This window comes from Lepidochelys kempii, chromosome 3 (genome assembly GCF_965140265.1).
Source record: "Lepidochelys kempii isolate rLepKem1 chromosome 3, rLepKem1.hap2, whole genome shotgun sequence".
Classification (NCBI taxonomy): domain Eukaryota; kingdom Metazoa; phylum Chordata; order Testudines; family Cheloniidae; genus Lepidochelys; species Lepidochelys kempii.
The window spans coordinates 126,766,855-126,790,804 of record NC_133258.1 but is presented as its reverse complement, the minus strand read 5'-3'; the positions used below and the strand labels follow the sequence as shown (position 1 = coordinate 126,790,804).

The 23,950-nt window shown below is 42.8% G+C and overlaps 1 protein-coding gene across 1 annotated transcript in view; it reads left to right on the top strand.

Annotated features, from left to right (window-relative positions):
* The first annotated feature begins 19,737 nt into the window (after positions 1-19,737).
* UNC93A (unc-93 homolog A) overlaps positions 19,738-23,950 on the top strand; it is a 45,881-nt gene continuing 41,668 nt past the window's right edge. The window contains exon 1 of the mRNA XM_073337921.1: positions 19,738-20,033. The gene's annotated coding sequence lies outside the window, so the exon portion shown is untranslated. The remainder of the gene's footprint in view (positions 20,034-23,950) is intronic.

The following is a 23,950-nucleotide window of genomic DNA, read 5'->3' as shown; positions in this document are numbered from 1 at the left end:
GTGATGTAACTTGCACAGACTAGTCAGACTGATACCAGTGCTTTTGACTCTGGCTCTTTAACTGTTGTGCTGCACTGCTCTTGTTTTGTTGAGCTTGAGCCAATGCCTAGTGAACTCAATGGGTCTTTCCATTGGGGTGCTGGATTGGACCCAAAATGCAGTGAATGCTTAAAGTACAAAACAATAGAATCACAGAAGAAAAGAAATATTTCTTGAAAAACATATTTGAATGGGAAATACAACTTGGAATTCCCCTAACCGTATGACAATCATAGAATCAGAGCAGTGTAGGGCTGGAAGGGACCTTGAGAAGCATAGGCACCGAGTTTCTAATCTGCCTGGGGATGCTCCCCCCGGCTCCGCCCAGGCCCTGTCCCCACTCCACCCCTTCCCCAATGCCTCACCCCCACCCACCTCTTCCCACCCCTGCTCCGGCCTGCCTCTTCCCTGCCCAGTTCCGCCAAGCATGCTGCACCCTCCCTCCTCCCCCACCCCAATGCCTCCAGATGCCGCAAAACAGCTGATCCACAGGAGGCAGTAGGTGCTGGGAGGGAGGGGGAGGCACTGATCAGGAGGCAGGAGGCACTGGGGGGAGGGAGAGGCATTGATAAAGGGGCTGCTGGTGGGCGATGAGCATCCGCCATTTTTTACCCATGGGTGCTCCAGAGGTCATCAAGTCCAGCCCCTTGTGCTGTGGCAGGACCAAGTAAACCTAAACCAATCAGAGCAACAGAAACTGACCATCACCAGAAAGCTTTGCAATGTAATACCCCAGCATCTCCTGGCCTCAGTCTTGGGGCTGCTCCAGAATTTAGTCTTACCCACATGATACTGGACAACTCAGTCAGGAACTTATTCAACAGCAGAGGAAAGCAGAGACTCATGCCTGACTGTGTGCGCCCTGTAGTACTACTTTATATCATTTTTAGGTAGAGAGAGTGGCTCCTGCTTGTTTCATAGCCATTAACAAACACATGGCTTGTGACTCTTGGGGAAAATAACATCAAAAGAATAAATAGGATTCCATTTTCCAGGTACATTTTTCTCAGCCCGACAAGAACAATAAAGGTCTGGCTGCGTTGCATTCCTTGAAAGCTGTGAGCCATGGAATAAGGCCACTGCAGCGGGAGTGCTCTTTCACTGCTCTGCTGTGTGACCTCAAGCAAAGCACTGCACCTCTCTGTACCTCTTTCCCCCTCCATCTGTTACATGGGGATGATACTTACCTGCCTTCGTAAAGCACTTTGAAAGCAAAGGATGAAAAGTGCTATATAAAAACTAAGTATGAATAAATACATTTTTCAAAAAAAAGAAAAATCAACATGAACAGAAGAAAAAGAAAAAGAAAAAGAGCCAGTACAGAGTGTAGTCATGATGAATAAAGTTGTTATATAAAGTTATTTAATAAAAAATAACCTGTACAAAAAGAAAAGAAAGAAAGAAAAGTAGGATTATAGCCTGCTATTGTTCCCAGAATGTAACTGGCTCTGTAACACTGTACAAAAATCTGCTACAATTTGTTATTTCCCTGTGCCTAGGTTCCAGAGGATAATGTAACAACCATTTCCTCTGCACAAATTCCTTAGCCATAATAAACTCAGAACAAATACAAGTAAATAAACATTTGTCTGCAGGTCTCGTCTGTTACGATCACTATTTATTATTTGTATGGCTGTTTAACCTACAAAGTTCTAGGTGTTTTCCAAGCAGAGAGGAAGATAGTGCTTTTGCCAAAGAGGTCAAAGTCTCAGGTCCTGCTGGTCTGATACCCATCAAAGCCAATGGGTAGGGCCTGATCCTTAAGTAAACAAGGCAGAAAAACAATAGGGGCCTGATACAAAGTCTCAATGAAGTCAATGGAAATACTCCCACCGATTACAAAAGGCTTTGAATGAGGCCCTGTATGAATAACAAAGCAGCAAAGTGTGAAGGAGGATGGTATGTATTGTGTTTGTTTTTTTCCTTTTCAGGACCTTCATCCCCAACCACTACACATCTGGCCATCAAGCCCCTCCCTCAGCCATATTCCTACCCTTTTCTTTCATCCAGATTACTCTCCCATGCCAAAGCACCAGCCTACCCATGACTCCCCTGTAATATTCCCCAAGACATTGAGTCCCCCAGCCTTTCCCAAGCCTCCCTGTCAAGCAGTCCACAGAAATGAGGAGCCCCCAGAATGGCGAAAGGTGTACTCTCTCCCCCTCCTCCCACACCACTGTAACTGCTCCAACCACTGCCAGAAAATCTCTGGCCTCCACAGAGACTGATGATGAGATTTCCTGCCCCATGTAGGTGTCTCCTTTTAATTTTTTGTCCAAACATTGGGTTTGCAGCCCAGATTTATGATAACACTTGGTATTCAGCCATAGATCTGAAACATTTTACAAAGGTGGCTAAAATATTATTGTCTCCATTTTACAGGAGAAGAATTCAGATCTTTTTAATCCCAGGCCAGTTCCTTAACTGCAAGGCCAGACCATCCTTCCTCTCTTCACAGCCCTTATTGGGTTAGAACCTGACTAACGCAGAAACTGCTCCACTCTTCATCAAAAGAAAAGGAGTACTTGTGGCTACAAGTACTCCTTTTCTTTTTGCGAATACAGACTAACACGGCTGCTACTCTGAATCCACTCTTCATGACTCTCACCTACCACACAGCTACAGAGTTCAGGAGTATAGGAGATTACTATGTTTAGGGTGAAACTCTAATGGCTGGGTGTTTTCTCGCCTTCCCAGTTGCAGGACCATGGTAATGGAGTTCCCTTCCAGCAGATACCAGAAGATCCCAAATCCCACTATCTTTGGAAAATAATGTAGGAGCTCTCTCTCTCAAATTTCTGGAAGATGCCAAATAATAGCAATGAAAAGAAACCACAAATTCATCCTTGGTGCCTCATAAATTCAACAGGGAAAGTAGTCTGTCAGACTGATTGGTTTTTGCAACTTTGGTTGTGCTGATTGGCCAGGAGAGGTCCATGTGCTAGATTAGATAAAATACTTAGACTTTCAGGGCAAGGAGTGTCCATATTTTGGAGAAAGGATGGTTTTGTGTTTAAGGCACTTGACTATAACTCAGGATCTCTGGGTTTCAAATCCCAGCTCTGCCAGAGGCTTCCTGTATGACCTCAGCAACTCATTTAATCTCTGAATCTCTAAAATGGGTGTAATACGAGGGTCTGGGGGAAGAGGGCAGTGTTAGGCTAAATCAATACATGCTCAAAAGGAGATTAGAATCCACACTGTTCCTATTGGGATCCAGAAAGTGGGCAGGCGGAAGCCCGCCCACTGCTAAAGGGTCCTCTCCCAGCCTAAGGGGGGATCCACAGGACCTGGAAGACAAGTGATTTCAGGGGACAACTAATAAAAGAACAGGAGTGTGGTCAAAGGGTCAAACAAAGGGAACTTGATGGGGACACTGAGCAGAGAACCCCGAACAGCGCCCACTGCTCCTCAAAGGCATCAAGAGAGTCAGTGGGCACCGCCCAGAGGAATTCTGCCCAGATGCGTGAACAGACAGAGGATTGGAAATAGGCCCCACAGTCACAGGAGTCTCCATCGGCCAACCTCTTCTCCCTGGTTTTATAGATGGCCATTTTAGACAGGGCCAGGAGGAGGTTGACCAGGAGGTCCTGTGGCTTTGTGGGGCCATGGATAGGGAGTGCATAGATAAGGCAGTGAGGGGAAAAGTGTAGCCAGAAACGTAACAAAATATTTGTGAGAAGCCGGAATAGGGGATGCAACCTGGTGCACTCCAAGTAAATGTGTGCCAGGGTCTCCCTCACGCCACAGAAAGGGCAGGTGTCCAGGCTATATAAATAGACACATCGTGGGTTGGATCCTGGTCTTTCTTCTGACAGTGCAAAGGGACCATGAAGTTGTCTGGGCAATTGGGAATTTCCCTGGTGTGGGGAAACTCCTAGATGGTGTTAGTAAGGAGAAAGTGTCACCACCTCTTGGCCCTCTTGCACAGGGTACATGCCAGGGTGCCATGGGGCACGGCCACAGCATGCTACACTCCAGCCATCCTAGAACAGTAGAATGGCCCCTGGGAGACTGATCCAAACCAGCAGGAAGCGAGACTGCACAGAGTTATGATAGAAACCAAACTGACCACCTTTGCCCACCCCAACCTCTGTTTTACTGTGCAGAAGTCTGGGATAGCTGAGGATCTGGCCCCCTGTACCTTAGTCAATGCTGAGCACCATGTTGCTGCTTAACAAATATAAAACAACAACAACAACAGACAAAGTATCTATCATAACTGTTCTCTGCTACAATGTAAGAGTTGAGCTAAAGGAGACTTGTTCCAGAACAAACAATGTAATCTTTTATTTCAGGAATTACTGTGCTATGACTCATTATATGTCAGATCACACAGACTAGAGCCACTTGTATAGCCCAGTAACTGTTATCGATACTCATGCTAATGTAATTAATGTATACTACCTGTATATCTCTTTTAAAAACAGCGTAACTCTGTGTGTGTGTGTACGCGCATGTGTATACCTGCGCCAGGATTTCAAGGGATTATGTACCAGCTGTTTCAGCATGTGGCATATGATGCTGAGCAAATGATAACAAAACTTGTAACATGAAGGGCAGAATCTCTGACTGGAAGCTATCTCAAAGGACTGGAGAATCCAAGAAATTCCAGGTTTTTCTAAAGCACTTTGAATGCTCAGAGCTCTGTAAACAAAACGGTGGCTTGGAAAAGGCACTCCCTTCGTTAGCATAAAATTAGTGCAGTGTTGATGGCAGGTGCCCGAATGACAGGCTTGAGGACCAAAGTCCTCTCTTTACACAGCAATGCTGCAAACCTCATTACAGTCCCTTGCCAAACTACTTGACCCTTGCCCTGAAGGAAATTATAGGTGTGAACTATCCTGCAGTCTCCAAGCCTGTTTGCTGGAGCATGAACAAAGCGGCTTTACTAGTTGTAATGTGGGTTTCTGTTAAATAAATAGGATTGTCCATTAGGAACTGTACTGAAACCCCCAACCCATTTCAGATATGGATCTAACGGTCTTTGATTTTTCTATAGCACCTATCAACCTGGCATCTGGATAACCACCATACTCTGCTATATCCTCTATCAGCCTGGACCACACTGGAACCTGTGACCTGGATCACATTTTCAACCAATGTGCAAAATGTTCCCTATCCTGCTAGTAATTTTCTTAGCCATCAAGAATGTTAATAACAAATTATTCTCTCTCTAGTCACATTTATTTACTGAGCTCATTAAACCAACTAAAGCAGTGCAGATTAAATGTCGTTTCCAGGCACATGGCGGGTAGGGTACCAGAGCTGGGTTACAATGGCCTCCCACCAAATACAGTCACTAAAAACTGATAAAATAATCTTAATACACAAGTGAATTTCCTTAGCATAAACCTACATATTGTTCAGTAAAGGAATGGATTTCTTTTTTAAAAAATAGTAAAACTTATATTCTTTTTAGTAAAAAGAAAAGGAGGACTTGTGGCACCTTAGAGACTAACCAATTTATTAGTTAATAAACCAATAAATAAATAAATTGGTTAGTCTCTAAGGTGCCACAAGTCCTCCTTTTCTTTTTGCGAATACAGACTAACACGGCTGTTACTCTGAAACCATTCTTTTTAGTATCACTCGGAATCCTGTTCATGTTCATTTGTTCTTTATCGGCAGATCTTCAGCTGATTTAAATTGGCATAGCTCCACTGAAGTCAATCCATAGACCTATGCCAATGTACACAAGCTGAGGATACGGCCCTTATTTTCCATCACCTTTGGATGGCAGTGTATCAGAGGATCTGAATCCACATTCAGAAAGATATTGCTAAAGTATCTTTCCCAGAGTAAAACTTTAGCTATCTATACATGCACTTCATAAAGTCACTTTGGCTCAAGGGGTAAATCCATCTGATCAAATGATTATGGTGATGTGAGGTGATAAAGAATGCCAAACAGCAAATCTAATTAAGCAGGGGTGTAATATGTATAATTTGTGCAAAGTTGTGGCTGAGCAGCTATAAATTATATCACCATATTCAATTACAGGAAACAATATTTCCTGTGCCAAACAACCTTTAAAGTCTGCAAGGAGATTTCCCCATTTCATATGTACATTTTTAATCACTGCTTCAATTTTTCACTTGAAAGAAAAGAATAGAATCAACACACAACAGGAAGGTCAAAAAGTTCTTACATTCTAGACTTCTAAAAGCATCTTAGTTTGAGAACTTTGGGTTCATAACAACAGATACACACACAGTATATAAACAAAAAATCTTAAAGGGACAGATACCTGACACATGAGATCCTTCACACCTTCATTTTGTGGTGCATCTATAGCAGAAACTAATAGTATGAGACACAAACACACCACAGGGAGGGGGCTGTGAGCAGGGATGGGGGAAGAGGGGTGCCAAATCTTGCCTTCATCTGGGGTATCTAGGCATCCAGGGGCCAATTTTGGAGTGTCCAAGGGTCAATACATTGCATCAGGCCACCTAGTCACCTGGCACTGAGAGGACACTATTTGCTGACATGAAAGCCCCTATTATCTGCCTAGCTTTATTACATGGGATGACCCTGTTTGGAATCCACCTCCCTCAACTCAAACAAAGCTACAGTTCCCATTTTGTCTCCTTGCACTTACTTGGCATCCAAGGTGGTAAAAGTGGTAAGAAGCCAATGGCCAAGGAGTTAGAGCAAAGGGCTTGTGAGCTTGGAAGTCCTGGTCCTGATTCTCCTCTGACTTGCACTGTGTTTGCAGCACTGTAGCCCCATTGAGTTAAATGGTGTTACTCTGAAACGATGCCAGTGTAACAGCAGAGGGGAATTGGAACCTCTGAGTTTAAACCCCAGCTGAGTCACTTGTCTTCACTAGATTTATTTTCCTAAAACTTCCCAGCATTGCAGCTCCACCAGCAGTAGCAGTAGTGTAGAAAAGGCACTGACCTGCTGCAGGTGTTTTAACCACGGTTAAAGTAGCCGAGACGAAACAATGGTTAAAATGCTGTTGTTGGTCTTCACTTGGGCTTCCATCACTGCTAACACTGGAGGAGTATTAAATCCACTGCTCTGGGATCACTGGGATTCCACTTCACACCTGCAAACGCTGAAGGAAACTGCTGCTAATGCACCACCAAGGCTTAAAGAGAGTGTCCAGGGACTGGAAGGGGCAGCAGAGGTAGATTGCTGTTTCCTGTAGATTTTCTCTCTTGTAGATTTTGCAACCTTTCAGCTGGTATCTGGCTCATTATGCACATAAGCATCCCAGACCTTAAGAACATATCTTTTCACTTTAGATACATAATTCCTTAAATATTATCCATACATATATTTCACAATGATTATGATGACCCCAGTTGGCTCATGGTTCTTGGTAGAGACCTCACATACCAGCCTTTGGAGAACTATTATGCATATATCTGACCCAGGGGATCCACGTAAAACCCTACACATCCCTTGTGTCTGCCAGTTGACACTGACAGGTCCCTGGGTCACAAACCCCACATCAGAATATCTCATAGCTCAGTGGTTAGGGCTCTCTCCTGATTGAGGAAGGCACTTAGCTCATGGTTGCACGAAACAGTTCAGGCACTTAAGCTGCCTGACTCCCTGAGAGGGGTTCCTGACTGGGGATCAGAAGCAGAGATAGGGGCCTTTCTCCAGCTCGGAGTTAGGTGCCTAAATCTGTGAGGGGGTGGGGCCTAGGACACACCCCTCTCACTGGCATCTCCCAGTAGCTAGTTTAGGCAGTTCCCTTCCTAATTTGCTGGCTTTTGGGGCTCCCATTTATAGGTGCCTTTCTCTCCCCATTCATTGTATAGGAAACCGAGGCACCTAATTCAATTTTGTGGATCCTGCTGATGTTCCAGTGATTTCCAAGGTGCCTAAAGGTAGGCATTGCAATACATAAGTCCCTTTGTGGATCCAGGCCATTGTGCTTTAGAAGCACTGAGTAGGTATACTGACTTTTTGGAGTCATGGTGAAAAGCATGAGAGCAGAATCAGGCACTAATGCCAAAATGTTTAAAGTTGAGTTCCAAATTAGAGACTTAATAAAACTGGCCTCTGGTGCTGAGCACCCACAGTCCCCTGGGAGTCAGTAGAAGCTGCCGGTGCTCCACAGACAACTAATTTGCAGGGATAGTGAATAGTGGAAGCTCCTACTGACCCTTCCATCTACCAGCATTTTTCAGGCATTTATGACACTGGTGTCTGAGCACTCTGGGTCCCAATCTCACTCGTCTTTCTTCCACGCCATTTCAAGACTCCATCTTTATTCTACCCCTTCAGCTAAACTCTCATTCAGGTTCTCAACATATCCCATCTTAACTACTATCACTTCTTCCCCCCTGGACTCCCTGACATCCACACTGACCTCCTTGTGCATACAAAAACCAGCTGCTCAGATCTTCATCCTTGCCTGTTGTTTTGACCATTTCATCTCTCTCTGAAACCCACAGCTGGTTCCCTCTTTCTCCACCAACCTTCTTGTCCTGCTCTTCAAAGCCCTGCAAGGCTTTCCCCCTCTCTCCTTTACTTACCTCATTTCCCCCCTCCTCCAGCCCATCAAATGGTGTTGCCCTTGATATCCCGTTTGTTCACTTCTCCCATCATCATCTCCATGTTGTCTTTCACACTGCTTCCTAGGCATAGATATCCTTCCTTAGCTGCCTCTGAGAGACTTACTTCTGATGGTGTGTCTACAAGAAACTAGCCAACTAATAATGACTAGATAGAGGAACACTTCGGAATCCTATATAAAATGTCTGTATGCTTTAGCTGTTCCCAGACCTAACCCCATTTCTTTTCTTCATAGAACATAGGCTTTTGGACTGTGCATTTCCATGTCTGTCCAGCATTTAGCACACTGTGGATGCTGTAATTCATAATAACAGACATAGTTCTCTAGTGTGAACACCTGTCGTAAGTGTGTAGAAAGTAGTTCCCATGTTGATTTTTCATTAACGATATATATTGTCGAGTTTGCCAAAGCTGTAAAGCTTTGGAGAACGGCATAATAATGGAAACCAGTATTGTGGCCAATGCACATACTTTAAGCCAGACATGTACATCCATAATTGAGCACTAACGTAAATAAGTGACCTGATTTTCAGAGGCGTCAGTGGGTATTTGTGGCTTCTCAGCCACTGTGAAAATAAACCAGGCCACTTTTGTTTATGTTCCTAACACCCAAGTTTGAAAATGTCAGCTTATGATTCATGATTTAAAGAGAGAGAGAGAGATTAAACTGTGTGTGGTGGACTTGCAGGGAGTTTTGCACAAATTGGAATGTTGCCATGACAGACAGTTGATCAATGTAGGATTTCATCATATCATACAATTGCTTTACAATGATTTTCCCTGTACAGAGTATTGGCACTGTCCTTTTCAGTCCATTTGGAGTGTGGTGGAAGGTTAATGGGAGGTTTCCATAAGGTATCCAGATGGCTGAGGCTGCCTCTGAGATACACGGGGGGTTTAAAGAAACTTTTGACCAATAATGAAAAACAGAAGCCATGACTGGTGTTGGCTTCCAAGTTACTCATTTTCCTGTGAAATCCTTGACTGACACGCAAGCTGATTGGGGAGTCGGATTTGTAACAACCTGCTGCCATTAGAGCTACGCTGTTGCGCTAAGGCTGTGAGAAGTCAGGTGCGTCAGCCATTAGCCATAGATGTACAGTAGAAGGTTATAGCAGTTGTCCTGAAAACTGGGACGGGCTCATTCTTGTGAGCGAGTTAAAGAACTGAGAGTTAACAAATCAAATACCCTTGAAGGCCAGCACTTGTCCCTGAGCATTACCTTTGTACTAGTAGCTAAGGATTCTCTTGTATTCATAGCCTGTCTAGCATATTTTTTTCCAAACCCACATGCTAGTTTCTAACTCACTCTCTTTCCTTTGAGCTTAGCTGTTCTTTATTTAAGGCTCCCCTCCCGGGACTCAGTAAAGATTTTTACATCCACTAGGTTATTTTACAGCAGGTTTAACCCATTTTCCAAGTATGGCTTCAAACACTTGGCCCAAAGAATTAACCATAAGGGCCAGATCCTCAGCTGGCATAAAGCTCCATAAAGACCTTTAAAGGAAAATTGTCCATAAAAAGGCTACAAAGTGAGAACTCTTCTGAAGGGGAGAGGAGAGTCCAGAGAGTGAAGTTCTGTACAGCTACAGGACTCTTTTCCTGATAACTCTGCCATTTATCCTGTCAGAAACAGACCCATGGCTCTGGCTGATGGAGTCAAGTCTGAAATTAAGCCTCTTGCTGAACAAAGGAGTAATTGACAATAACTGATCCCTCAGGCTGTGAGCATGCACAGTGTTATTTGGGGCTCTCCAGCCACAGTTCAGAAACTTCAAACCATCCTCTCCCCATTTAGATTTCATTAGTCTTGTCTTCAAATGGCACTCTTGGAGTCAACCCTTTGGAAGCTGCAGGCATCCTTCTGACCATTTGGCTGGTTGGCAGTCTGCAAAATGCCATAGTACAATTTCAATTTCTGAGGGCCAATATATGTTAGCACCTAACAAGGCCTCTGAGTAACATGCTGGCTGGATAATGTGCGGCTTGCTGTACCCGCAGCATTGGTGGTCACATGAAACCAAATTGTTCCCTCCCACAAATGGATGATACACAGAGATCATGAACCTGAGGGTTACCTTCAAATCTTGCCCTCCTGGGGATGGTTTGGGTGGTACCTTCTCTCAGAAACAGGGGATCTTATGGAAAGGAGACATGGAGGATTGGAATCCAATGGGATGTCACACCCAATGCAGCTACACTGCACCGGCACAAAAAGCCGTCCATTTATTGTGTACATTGGCCAAACTGGACAGTCTCTACGTAAAAGAGTAAATGGACACAAATCAGTTGTCAAGAATTGTAACATTCAAAAACCAGTCGGAGAACACTTCAATCTCTTTGGTCACTCGACTACAGACCTAAAAGTGACAATTCAACAAAAAACTTCAAAAACAGACTCCAACAAGTGACTGCTGAATTGGAATTAATTTGCAAACTGGATACAATTAATTTAGGCTTGAATACAGACTGGGAGTGGATGGGTCATTACACAAAGTACAACTATTTCCCCATGTTTATTTCCCCTCCTACTGTTCTTCAACTGCTGGAAATGGCCCACCTTGATTATCACTACAAAAGGTTCCAATCCCGCCCCCCCGCCCGGTTCTCCTGCTGGTAATACCTCACCTTTCCTGATCACTCGTTACAGTGTGTATGGTAACACCCATTGGTTCATGTTCTCTGTGTATATAAAATCTCCTCACTGTATTTTCCACTGAATGCATCCAATGAAGTGAGCTGTAGCTCACGAAAGCTTATGCTCTAATTAATGTGTTAGTCTTTAAGGTGCCACAAGTACTCCTTTTCTTTATACTTTACTTTGGACACAAAAAGAGAGCTCAGGTTAGGAAAATCTGGTCCTAAAACTCTATCCCTTAAGGACTCCAGCAATAGACATATTTCCAAACCAACCTTTGCTACAGCATTAAATTAAAAAAACCCACACAACTAAAAAACTCCCCATGGGCCAGATTCTGATACCCTTATGCATACTGAGTATCACCTTACTCCTTGAGCAGTCCCATCAAAATCACAGTATCTTACATCTAAGCAAACTCATGTATGCACCCTATCTGCTTTCACTGCACACATGCAGGAATTTGGAACACATAGCAAGCTGTGGGAGTGAGTTGATTTTTTTTTTAGTAAACTCTGCAAAATAATACTAATTTTAAAATGTTCACAGCTACAATCCTTAAGGTGAGTTCCATGATATGGGACATTTGTTGAGTCACATTGATTTGAAGTCCTACCACAACATTGACAGTGTTCCTCAGAATCCATTATGAATTCACCTTATTACCCTTATTACAATGCTTATCTCAAAGAACAGCCCTATATGAAGGGAGTTCTATACCCATAAAACTGATAGAGCTTTCTGGACATTTGCCCTTCCCGGTTGTGATATTTGTGTTTAGTGCTGCCTGCAGTACACCCAACTGGGTGTTGAGAGGTATGCCAGAAAGCCTCTGAATATGTGAACATTATCAGCTGGGACAGCACCATCAAATGCTGCACAATAAATGCCTGTATCTAGCTGTCCTGCTAAAGCTCTCTCTCTCTTTCTGTTTCTGGTTGAGTCTCACTTGTTTGCAGTCATTTACCTTTCAGGCTGATTTTGCATATCCTCCACACCGCTCCCCCACTGCCCCCCCCCACCCCGCCAGATATTTTGGAATGTACGGCTGATCACAGGCAGCTGTAATTGGTCATGAATGGCAATGTGCTCTGGAGAAGAGGAAATACAGTATCGGTCACTCATCTATACTCCAGGCAAATTGTCTGCTTCAAGAGAAAAGATCGCCTTTAAAAAACAGGGGGAAATAAAATTGAAGAGGAAGAGTCAGAAGACATTTTGAATGAAGTCAACTGGCTTTAGAAAACAGCAAACTTCTCACCTACAAGGACATAACAGGCTGAGAAACTAGTTATTCCAGATGTACTGTATATCCTGCGCACACATGAAATACCACACAGAAATGTACAGTGCACTTCAGTTCCTATCTGCGTGGGCCTGCTTCTGATAAACATACAATAAATAAAAAGAAAAGGAGTACTTGTGGCACCTTAGAGGCTAACCAATTTATTTGAGCATAAGCTTTTGTGAGCTACAGCTCACTTCATCGGATGCATTCTGTGGAAAATACAGAAGGTGTTCTTATACATACAAACCATGAAAAAAAATGGGTGTTTACCACTACAAAAGGTTTTCTCTCCCAGCAGGAGAGTGGGGTGGGGGGAGAGAAAACCTTTTATAGTGGTAAACACCCATTTTTTTCATGGTTTGTATGTATAAGAACACCTTCTGTATTTTCCACAGAATGCATCCGATGAAGTGAGCTGTAGCTCACAAAAGCTTATGCTCAAATAAATTGGTTAGTCTCTAAGGTGCCACAAGTACTCCTTTTCTTTTTGCAAATACAGACTAACACGGCTATTACTCTGAAACCTATACAATAAATAGCATCTTACTTCCCATCGACTTAGGTGGTTACCTCTTGTGGAGGAAGGTGCCGCTCAAGGTGAGTAAAGGGTATCAGAATCTGGGAGAAGTCTTTTTGCATGCGACACAACTGTTTCTCTGCACCACGTTTTCCATCTCCTCTTTTGCTGGTGTCCATCATGTTGATTCATTTAAGTCTCATACTGTAGCTTTAAAAGGTTATGAGTTACATGCACAATCAATGGGCCAAGTCTCCATTCAGCTTCTATTGTTGCTCATGCCCATGGCTGTCAGTCCCCTAGCAATGACTCCTATGACACTGCTGCTATGGTTCATACATATCATCCTTTATGCCTTTCAGTCTTCCGTATGATAGTTCAGATGACACACACCTCCCAGAATTCTATGCAGAAGCAGGTCACACTCTCAACCTGTCACTATTTTGGATCATATTAAAGAAGTTCTGTATTAAAATCACAAATGAGTTTGATTCCCCATAGTTTAAATTCCAGGGTATTACTAATTAAGAGGTCTCTTGGTTTTTGGTACTGTTTCTCTCCCTCTATGTGTGAAACTTGCAAGCTGCTAATTGTGCTAGTACATTCTAAGACAGAGTCTGTTCTCAAAGCAATTCTTTGTAACAACAACTACTCACACAGAGAGAGACTCAAAGCAATACTCTGTAACAACAGAAACAGCATCCAGAGACCCCCCCGCCCTTTTGTCGTATTCATCTCGCTTTGTTAACAATTGTTATTAAAATAGAGATAGAGGAGGTATGTGGATGGATGCTTGATGTGGATAATTGAATGATCAGGGAGGTGCCAGACTAAGAATCCAGTGTCCATCAGCTGAAGAAGGCGTCAAGTGGAAATAACCAGAGGACCTCCGGTGGGCAGACTGGAATCCACCCAACAGCCTCAAGAATGGGAGAACCAAAGAACAAGATAACATCTGGCAGCACGGAGCCGTCAGGAATGTGCCATCAGCAACAGCATGATGAAGCAATTCCCGTAGACTGGCATAGGAAGAAATTCCTATAAAAATGGACTCTAGAAAGTGAGAACTTTGGGGTCTGATTCTGCAAACCAACTTCCAGGAGCATCAGATGAGCATCTGACAAGGCCCTGCTCCCTCCTCATGTCCAGACCACCTGGCCAGTGGCTTGCCATGAGCAACTCTAAGGCTGATAACTATGATAACAACCTTGCAGAACCTGTGCGTGTGTGTGTGTGTATGAATGAATGTGTGAATAAATATGAGATTGAATGGAATGTTATAGCTATAACTAACTGCTTACTATGATTCTTTCTGTATTCACAATAAATGTGGCATTTTGCCTTTTCCCCTTTAATAAGATCCTGCTGGTTTTTATTTTATTGGTATAACTATGTTTATTTGTGCAGCATTTAGTATTGTTAATAAAGGGCAATTATGGTTAAAATGCATCATTCTGCTCCCTCACTTAGGCTAGTGTAAAACTCAAATAACCCAAGGAATTATTCCAGATTTCCATTGATGTAACAAAAATCAAAATCTGGCCCAGAAGCTCTATGTTAGAAACAACACTTCCTTACTCAGACTGTGTGTACACCAACTTTTCTGACAATAATATATTTTATTCCAATCCTGATAGCTTTGCAGAGCCCAACAGAGAGAGATTGAACTGGATTTTTCTGACTCATGCACCTTACAATGCCTGTAATAGTTATCAGCTTCTTCATAATTAACATTATTGTTAAAGATTCTGCAACAGGAACTTAGCAACTAGTGGCGTGAGAGCAAGAAACACTCCACCTGGACTTTTAGATCTGAGGTGGAGTTTGTGGGCTGGCAGTTAGAAAAAGGCCATCTTTTCACTTGTAGCCAGAGCAAAATTGTTATTGAGCCACTAGCCATGGTAACCCACAATGCCATTTGTAAAGCCAGGTCATGAAGTATAATTGCATTTTTATCATCATTCTTGTGTTCAGGACTTTACAGAACATAAGGGAAGATCTGGTCCCTGCTTCCAGAAGCTTGCACATCCTCAGAGAGACAATTCAGTTCAAACACATAGCACTTCAATCCTGATTAAATCCCCTTTGCACCACTCTAGCAATATGGAAGGAATTTAAAGCATCCACAGACATCCACAGTTCAGATATATTGTGATGTGGGGAAGGAGGCAGAGCCAGTGTGTGATGCACTCCAGCAGCCCTGGGCCACCACTAGGGGGCCATTGCAGTTGGCATAATTCAGAGCAGCTCCACCGATGCTCTTACTTGCAACCAGTTTGGCTCCCAGGAAGGAGAGAGAAATGAAGGTGGCTGACCCTTTGCCTCCCTCCTCAGCTGTGCTGACTGTAAATTTACAGATGATGGTTGAAACTCAAAGCAGTGCAGATACTTTCTCTTTTAAATTCTGAATCTGTATTCCTGTGATTCATGTTGCAACAGCGGATGGTCTAATGCAGCTGCAGTTGTGGGTGGGCTGGTAGCGTTTCCATGGAAGATTGGCTCTGCAACAGAAGCAGAACAGGCAGTTGCCCAGGGCAGCAAAACATTAGGAACAGCAAAGTGACAGTTTGTTGAGTGAGTGACTGCAGGTCCCGAAAGCCTGGATGTTTTCCAACAGAGCAGCAGACCTCAGTGCTGGCTGCTGTATCTCCATGCATCACTGCTCAGACCAAAGGAACAGTGCTGACCATTAGTGATCACAGAAGAGATAAGAACAATAAATATGGGGAAGGGTCTGATTCACTGTCCTTTATAATGTTTAAGGCAGTGCTAGGGTAACAGAAGCATCAACAACGTAGAGAGCTAATCTTATTTTTTCAGCTGCTTAAAAACTAGATCACCCTTCTCCTCCAGCCCCACCATACTCTTTTCTTCCGAATAGCCGCACATATAAGCCTCGGGTGCTATTTAAATAAAGTTACTTTATTTCAGAGAGGTTTCCAAACCTCAAAGTTCAGACCTGGATTTAGATCCAGACTTCTCCTGAGTTCAGATGCAGTTCATTCCGCTCATTAGAGATAGAAGACAAGCAGGGGATTCTGATGTAAACGTTCCCAAAGTTCAGGTATGTTTAGAACTGGATTATTTTATTTAGGCCCATCTCCACTTTATTTATAATGCTGCTGGTGGTTCAGTAGGTGGCACTCTTCCTTCTGAGTCACTGGCTCAGCATAGAGCTAGAGGTTATTAGGCTACAGAAAGTGATGTCTTTGAGATGAGAAACAAAAATCAAGGACCGGACAATTAAGAAGCGTGTTTTAAAGTCTAGGTGAAACTCCAATTTAGCTAATGTAGATGTCCTCTCTGCAGTTCCAAATGGACAGGGTAACCTTGACTTCTCCAAAGCAATTTTGTATTTTTTGGGAGGGGTGGGCTGTATTAAAAAAATGCTTGTCAAAGCCTTATCCAGGGTCCATTGAAGTCAGTGAAAAGACTCCAATTGACTTCAAAGGGCATTGGATTAGGGCCAGACTCCTCCTTATATTCACTGGTAAGAGAGGAGAATCAGGCCCTGAGAGTTTACCTATCTGGCCCAAAAGCAGTGAGATGTGTAATGTTGTAGGGGCGTCTCCTCTGCACTCCCAGACAGGTCTTTGTAACAATTAACAAAGCAACTGCCTCCAGAGAATCCGCTGCAGAGCCCAATGCATGTTAAGAATCATTTTAAGAGATTTTTTCTTCAAGTAACCATAAAATCTGCTTATCTGCACAGGGAGGTTTCCAAAGCAGAGTGCATGCCCCTTGTTACAATCTACCACAGGAGTTAGTGGCGTAAGGGATGCTGTGTCCTTTGGTGCTACAATTTGGAGTAGCAACTGCTATCTGTATTTATTGAGCCTCATTCTCCCCCATCTTGCATCTTGTGTATTCATTTGCATTGGTGCAAAGTGGGTGTAAAATGCTGTCAGAGCAGAATAGTAGCATTTTACCCCACTTTGGACAGGGGTAAATAACTACACAAGGTGCAAGACTAGAGAATCAGGACTCCAGTGTTTATTCATGGAGATATATGAATAAATTGTCTGCAAAGTAAAATCCTTCAGAAAGAGAATATCAATGTAATTGGCTTCTGAGTTTCATGTGTGTAGTGATGCCCGGTGAATTGCGATGGTACTCAAATCAATTGCTGATTTGAAAGGGGTTTTACTGATTATATAACAGTGGAGGAACAGACAACAGCAACAAATGTTGCTCCCAAGGGCAGACATGCTGAATAGCATTCTGGTTATGGTAGAAAAGCTTTGTCAAATAAGGAAGATTGTGCAGCATTTCCTAGAGGTGGTTAGACTCTGCATTTGTATAACCTCCTTGGAAATTCATTCTGCAGCTAGATACCCTCAACTGGCAATACACTGTCCCCAATTCCTCTGGCACTTGGCCATCCAACCAGCTCCACGCATTGTTAGAGGTGCCTCAAGCTGAGGTTTGGGGCACACTAATGGGAGCAGAGTGGTTAATCAATCGCCATGATCCCTTACATATCTGTGCCATGGATAAACTGATGACTTTAAGTCTCAAAGGATGACAAGGCTGCTTCTTTCCTAGCATCAGATTAACTAAGTAAAAACCAAACCAAGTAAATTTAGTGAAATCTGCTTTCTGAAGAGGTCAGCAATTCATATCCTCTTGAGGTACCATACCAAAGTCTGTCACTCACCCGTCTAATTTTAGTTGCTTGGATTTTGTGGCTGCACTAGTGATGCTTCCTGGCTCTAAATACTGCTTAGCCTGCCTCGGGTCTTAGATTTACACTGGAAAGAGACCAGCAAAAATAATTTGCAACTTGCTTCAGAGCCAATAAACACAGTTGGCATTGTTTTGCTGTGCCACTCTGGTTGTAAAACACAGATGGGCTTCCCTTTATTCCTTGGATTCTTTTTTTATTATGACTATTTCAGAAATGTCCAAGAATGTCAGCTAACTTCTCTCAAACTGATACTTCAATGACATCTGGTGGTCTGGTCAATAAATTGTTTTCAGATGCTCTGAACAATCATAGTGGGGAATTGTCTTTTCAAGGGTAGGGTGTATTTCCATTGCAAAAACCTTTTATTGCTTGTAGGTGCTTTATTGATTGACGTTTTCATTAATCCCAACATAAAAAATGTGCTAGATTTTACTTTGAGCAGCAGCGTCAAAGCATATGAGTCAGCACTTGGCTTCCCTCCACCACCATGAACATCTGGGGAAACAGATGTCACCCCATAAAACTGCCAAAGTAATTCATCTCTGTCACCAAGGGGAGTAAGTGGGTTACTTGGGATAGTTGCTGAGTGGTTTCCCATTAGAATTACTGACTTGTTCTGCTGTACCAGGGCAGTCAAGGCTTTAGGGCTATTGTGGACAAAAATTCTGAGTAGTATTACGGAAGGATTCCCAAATTGGCTCTGATGTTGATATATCCTGGAGTAGAATCCAGATCAGCATTCTGATTGTTACTGGAGTGCAGACCTTTTCCCAATTTCCTCTAACATAAAATACAATAAATGTACAACTTTCCTGTTAATAATCTTACCTATAATAATAATAATAAAAAAAACAGTCTAACCTGTGTGTGTGTGCTTCATACTCTGAGTTGTAAGCCTGGCCAGTGAACTGTTGCAAATACCAGCTCAAGAAAGTGAATCAAATGCTGATGAATACACATATTACATACATAAAAGCAATCAAGTTTAAGGCAAAAGCCCAGACTGGGTTAGGCATTAAAGAATAAAAACATTTCATATTTACTGTAAGTGGAAGAATAATGGTTACTGCTGGGAGAGAGAAATGAAATACATTGGGAAACATGTAGTAAGTGCTGAGTCACTTTCCAAAAGCAAAGTTATGCATGAGTGAGATGCATCTGTTAACACGGTAAATGAAAATAGGGAATGCTACACTGGGCTGCTGCGTTCAGATAACTGTTGACATATAACTGGAGATACTGATAAAATATAATTAAGGAAGGTTCAGAACAGACACAGGAAAACAGACTAATGCAATTTCCAGAGGAAAATGCAATAGAAATAAAAAAGAATACACAAGCCACCTGGAGAAAAATAATGACTGTTACTGTCTTTACCAACTGTCCTTGTTCTCAAGGGGCAGTTCCTGTTAGCAGCTTTAAACCCATGCTGCAAAGTGTGGAGTATGAGACCAATGCAAAAGTTAATTTGTAAGGCCAGCCATTTTCAGGAGTTGCGAGAGAACAGTGTGCTGCCCTCAGCCAAAGAGTGGTTTTTCAGGGAAGTTGTCCTTATATGTTAGTTTGCGTTTCACTAGTTGAGTTCACTTAATATCTTGCTGCCAGAGTTGTGAGGCTACTTTCTGGAATAAACCGTCCTTGGTGCAAGTCAGAGCAGAACCTAGCTGAAGGAGCAAAGCATTGGAAAACTGCAGAGTTCTCTATTACTTGTTCTGCTTCATCCCTCCACTTTCCTGCCCAGTTTTGAGAGGTCAAGAGGTCCTTTGAAATGTTGTGTTTGACTAATTGACCACATAACTTTATGTTCAACTTCCTCAATTGTTTAGATATGGGCAGGAGGGGAGATTGACTCTTGTTAACTGGAACATGATGTCTTGAACAGGGAAGCTTCCCACAGGGCTACCTTTAGAGAGACAAGTAGCTTGGAAGTGTCAGACTGGGCTAGCAGCTCTTGAATAACATGACTTTTGAGACACAGCATTACAAGAAAAGACCTGTATAGCACACACGTTTCTTTCATATCACCACAGGGTTGTTTTTCTGTTTTGGTTTGGCTTTGGGGGGGAAAGTATGTTTATTTTTTAAGCTGTAAAAAGCAGACAAACAATGATAGGGGAGTCTTTTTTGCTAACTCCATGATATTTGGTGTTTTTCTTATGGTTCCAGTTCCTGGAGTCACATGTGACTATGTGAGCATAAGCTTTCGTGAGCTACAGCTCACTTCATCGGATGCATGTAGTTGAAAATACAGTGGGGAGATTTATATACACAGAGAACATGAAACAATGGATGTTACCATACACACTGTAACAAGAGTGATCAGGTAAGGTGAGCTATTACCAGCAGGAGAGCGGGGTGGGGGGGACCTTTTGTAGTGGAAATGGCCCACCTTGATTATCAGCAGTTGACAAGAACATCTGAGGAACAATGGCAGGGGGGAGGGATAAACATGGGGAAATAGTTTTACTTTGTGTAATGACCCATCCACTCCCAGTCTTTATTCAAGCCTAAATTAATTGTATCCAGTTTGCAAATTAATTCCAATTCAGCAGTCTCTCGTTGGAGTCTGTTTTTGAAGGTTTTTTTGTTGAAGAATTGCCACTTTTAGGTCTGTAATCGAGTGACCAAAGAGATTGAAGTGTTCTCCGACTGGTTTTTGAATGTTACAATTATTGACGTCTGATTTGTGTCCATTTATTCTTTTACGTAGAGACTGTCCAGTTTGGCCAATACATGGCAGAGGGGCATTGTGACCTCATAATTGTGAGGAAAAAGTGAACCACAAAGTTTCAAAAGCCAGAAGGCAAATAAATCCCAGCAATTATTAATGTTAAAAATCTCCATGCTCTGACACAGACTTCTTGTGTGACCTTGGGCAAGTCTCTCTCTTGGGCAAGCTTCTCTGTGCCTCAGTTCCCCATCTATCTCACAGGGGTGTTGTGACGATAAATATAGGAAGACTGTGAAGTGCTTTGAGATCTATGAATGAAAAATGCTATACAAGAGCTAGGTGTGACTATTATTATTTATTGAACCAATCTCATTATTTTTGAATGCTTAGGATTGGTAATACTGTCCGTGTTTTCATGAAGGTGGGTCTAAGCAACCAAAATGCTCGAAGATAGCTTTCATCAGCCAAGGGAATGAAACCACACAAATCTTTGTTCTTTCTGATTAATCGTTAGAAGGGTGCCACCAACTCAGCCAATATTACCACGAACATCTCTGCACTAAACATCCATTAAACCCAAATGGTCTGATTTTTATTTGCACCCAAGGCAAGATAATTCATTATGAAGAATGTTTTTACATGGGCAGCTCAAACCCATTTCTGTGCGAGAAGAAAATAAGTCTACCAGAAAATTTAAAACCTTCAGGTGTGAGGTAAACAGGACGGAGCTAAGATTCCTTAGGGAAAAAACAACAAAGCAACCCAACAGTTAACTACCTTTTAGCAGGAGACTTCAATTTCAAGTAGGCAAAGAAAGCTGGAGATAAGAAGTTATCTGCTTAAGATTTCTAAGTATCCAGCCTTATGAAAGTCAAGAACAAGTTCCACACACTATCTGGTGAAGATTATGCCTGACTAGGCACAGAGTGTGTAAACAAGAACAGCATTGGATTATATATAGTGCCTTTCAAACTCTGGGAGTCTTAAAAGCATTGTTGGTAGTATCACTTTCCAAATGAGCTGCATTTAGTGGATCAGACCTATACTAAGAAAGGACATGAGTTGTGAGAGGTTCCAACTTGCACACACACCAGCAGGATACATTAAGTATGTGGAGCCTACCTGACCTTTCCTATCATATTCCATTGTGAGAGTGGGCAAATCACAATCTCTTTTTGCCTCAGTTTAATGTGAATAAAATGGGGATAATATTTCTTTTCTCCTATCCTTTGTCTGTCTTGTTTATTTAGATTGTAAATTCTTCAGAGCAGATAACGTCTCTTACAATGTGTTTGTTCAGAGTCTATCTCAACATGATCTTGATCTTGGCTAGGGCACCTAACTGCTATCATAACACCCATAAGAAATAGTAACATAGGCTAGAAAGAATGCATATGGCAAAGGATTGTGGGCTCCACTGATGGCACCACAGGCTGAAACTCCATTAAGCAGGGCAATTGGGCACATGAACAGACTGGGGTTTGACATGAGGGGAATTGCAGTTTCAATCCTTCCTCCAGACTCAACTTGTTCAACCTATTTTAGTCAACCTCGCTCTGTGCCCTAGAGTCCATCCCAAAGAAGGGGCAGAGAAGACAGTGGTCCTCCTTTCTCACAGACGGGCAGAGGTACATTGCAGGATGCAGACAGCACCATCCCAAAGAAGGTTGTTGCTCGCACATTCTCTCTGAGACACTGTCCCTCCCAGAGCTTCCCCAGGGGCAGGGCAGCTCCCCAGTGCATGCAACGCAGGCCTGTGGTTAAATACCACAATCTATGCCTACATAAATTACTCCCTCCGTCACAGAACCTTACAGGAGAGTTTAATCTACTGGGCAGCTCCACCATGAGCAGTTAAGTCTCCTTTGTCTTTGACTAACACACATACTGCAAGAGCGGGGGATCATTTACACTGTAAGTAATTCTGGATTGGCTATGACTGCAATTAATGGAAAGGGGGAAAGGCTCTGAAAAAAACAGTAACCCGTTGGACTTACAATATATGCAATCCCACTGACTACATTTGGCTTCTAGGAGGTGTAAATCAGACAGGAAAATTGGAGTACATGTTTATATAGTATGGGCCTGATCCTCAGCTGGTGTCAATCAGCCTTGCCCCATTGACTTCATTGAAACTGTACTAATTGACACCTGGGGGGGATCTGCCCTGTATAGGAAAATAATCCTGAACTTTCCCACTCACAACAGCAAACTTGCCACATCAGTTAAGACTCTCTCAGTCCAGCCAGCAATACAGCTTTCCCCCCCCCCCCGATTACTATTAAAGGGAGTTAGGAACATGCATCAAGTAGAGAATGCAACCTACTGTGTTCAGTGACCTTCATCTCATTTAATCAGAGTACTAACTCACTGGCTCTACCAGACACTGCCTTGCACAGTTTCCCTTGGTGCTTGTGTGTGTTATAGGTAATTCATAACAACACATGACAGGGTGTGCATTGGAGTCTCAAGCACTAGAGATGTATTACACAACATAACGCAATGCGTGACCTGGAGTGCTTGAATGCGTTTACTTGTGCAGTGAGGAGATAACTTGTATTCCAGTTCCCTGCAATCTAGCCTGAAATGTCTGCTTTATGGGAGATTTAGGTCAAGGAAAAAAATATATGGATTTATGTGTGTTTCAATTATTTCTAAAGCAGCGCTGAAGTACTTTGAGTTACCAAGGATTGGCAGAGGTGATGTAATGCATCATCGCCATGAGCACTGTGATTAGGCAAGTAGGTGGTGGTAGAGGATTCTGTTGCCTTGTCTTACCTTTTTTTTTTTAAAAAAAAAGGTATTTTCAGTGTTCCACGGTGACTTTCCCATTAAACAGACGGATTCGAATTCTGGCCAGACGCACACCCAGTACAATCTGCTTTTAGCTGAGAGGGTTGCAGGGGGCCTATTCTTGTCATAAATAAATGATTTCCTGCCTGCCTCACTGACAAACCAATGCTACCCAGGTAAATTCTGCACATCATTAGAGGAGGTAGAACAACCGCGCTGCATAACGATCCCATTTCTCTAGCACAAGATCCCCCTTTTTCCCCAGACCTGAGTTATGCCCAGGAAACTTGGAGTAATAATATTGTACCAATACATAGCACCTTTCATGTAATGTATCTACTTATAGCTCCTCTGAAATGCAGCCACCTCTGGGTGGGAAACCAGCGGACAGTCAACTGTGGCTTTGTGGGGAGTAATGGATGATTCTTTGGTCAAAGTCATGGAGCCTGCTCTTGTCAAAAGTATATCAGGATCTTTCATGTCCATAAAGGACTGACAGGTTTTTAAGAGTTCACCTGAAAGCCCATGACACAGTAAGATGTGTGGTACTGACCAGAGCTCACTGAAAAAATCTGAATTTTGTTTTTTTGATGAAAAAAAGGGATGATTTTTTTCACAATACATTTCCCCATTTTTTCCATTTGTTCTAGTATTGACTTTTATCATCTGACAGGCTTTAACACCATTGGATTCCTGACCCAGGTCAGGTGACTGGAGCCAAGAAACAAACTCATTCTGTCTTTCCAGCACTCATGTGTGTCAGAAGTATGTTATAT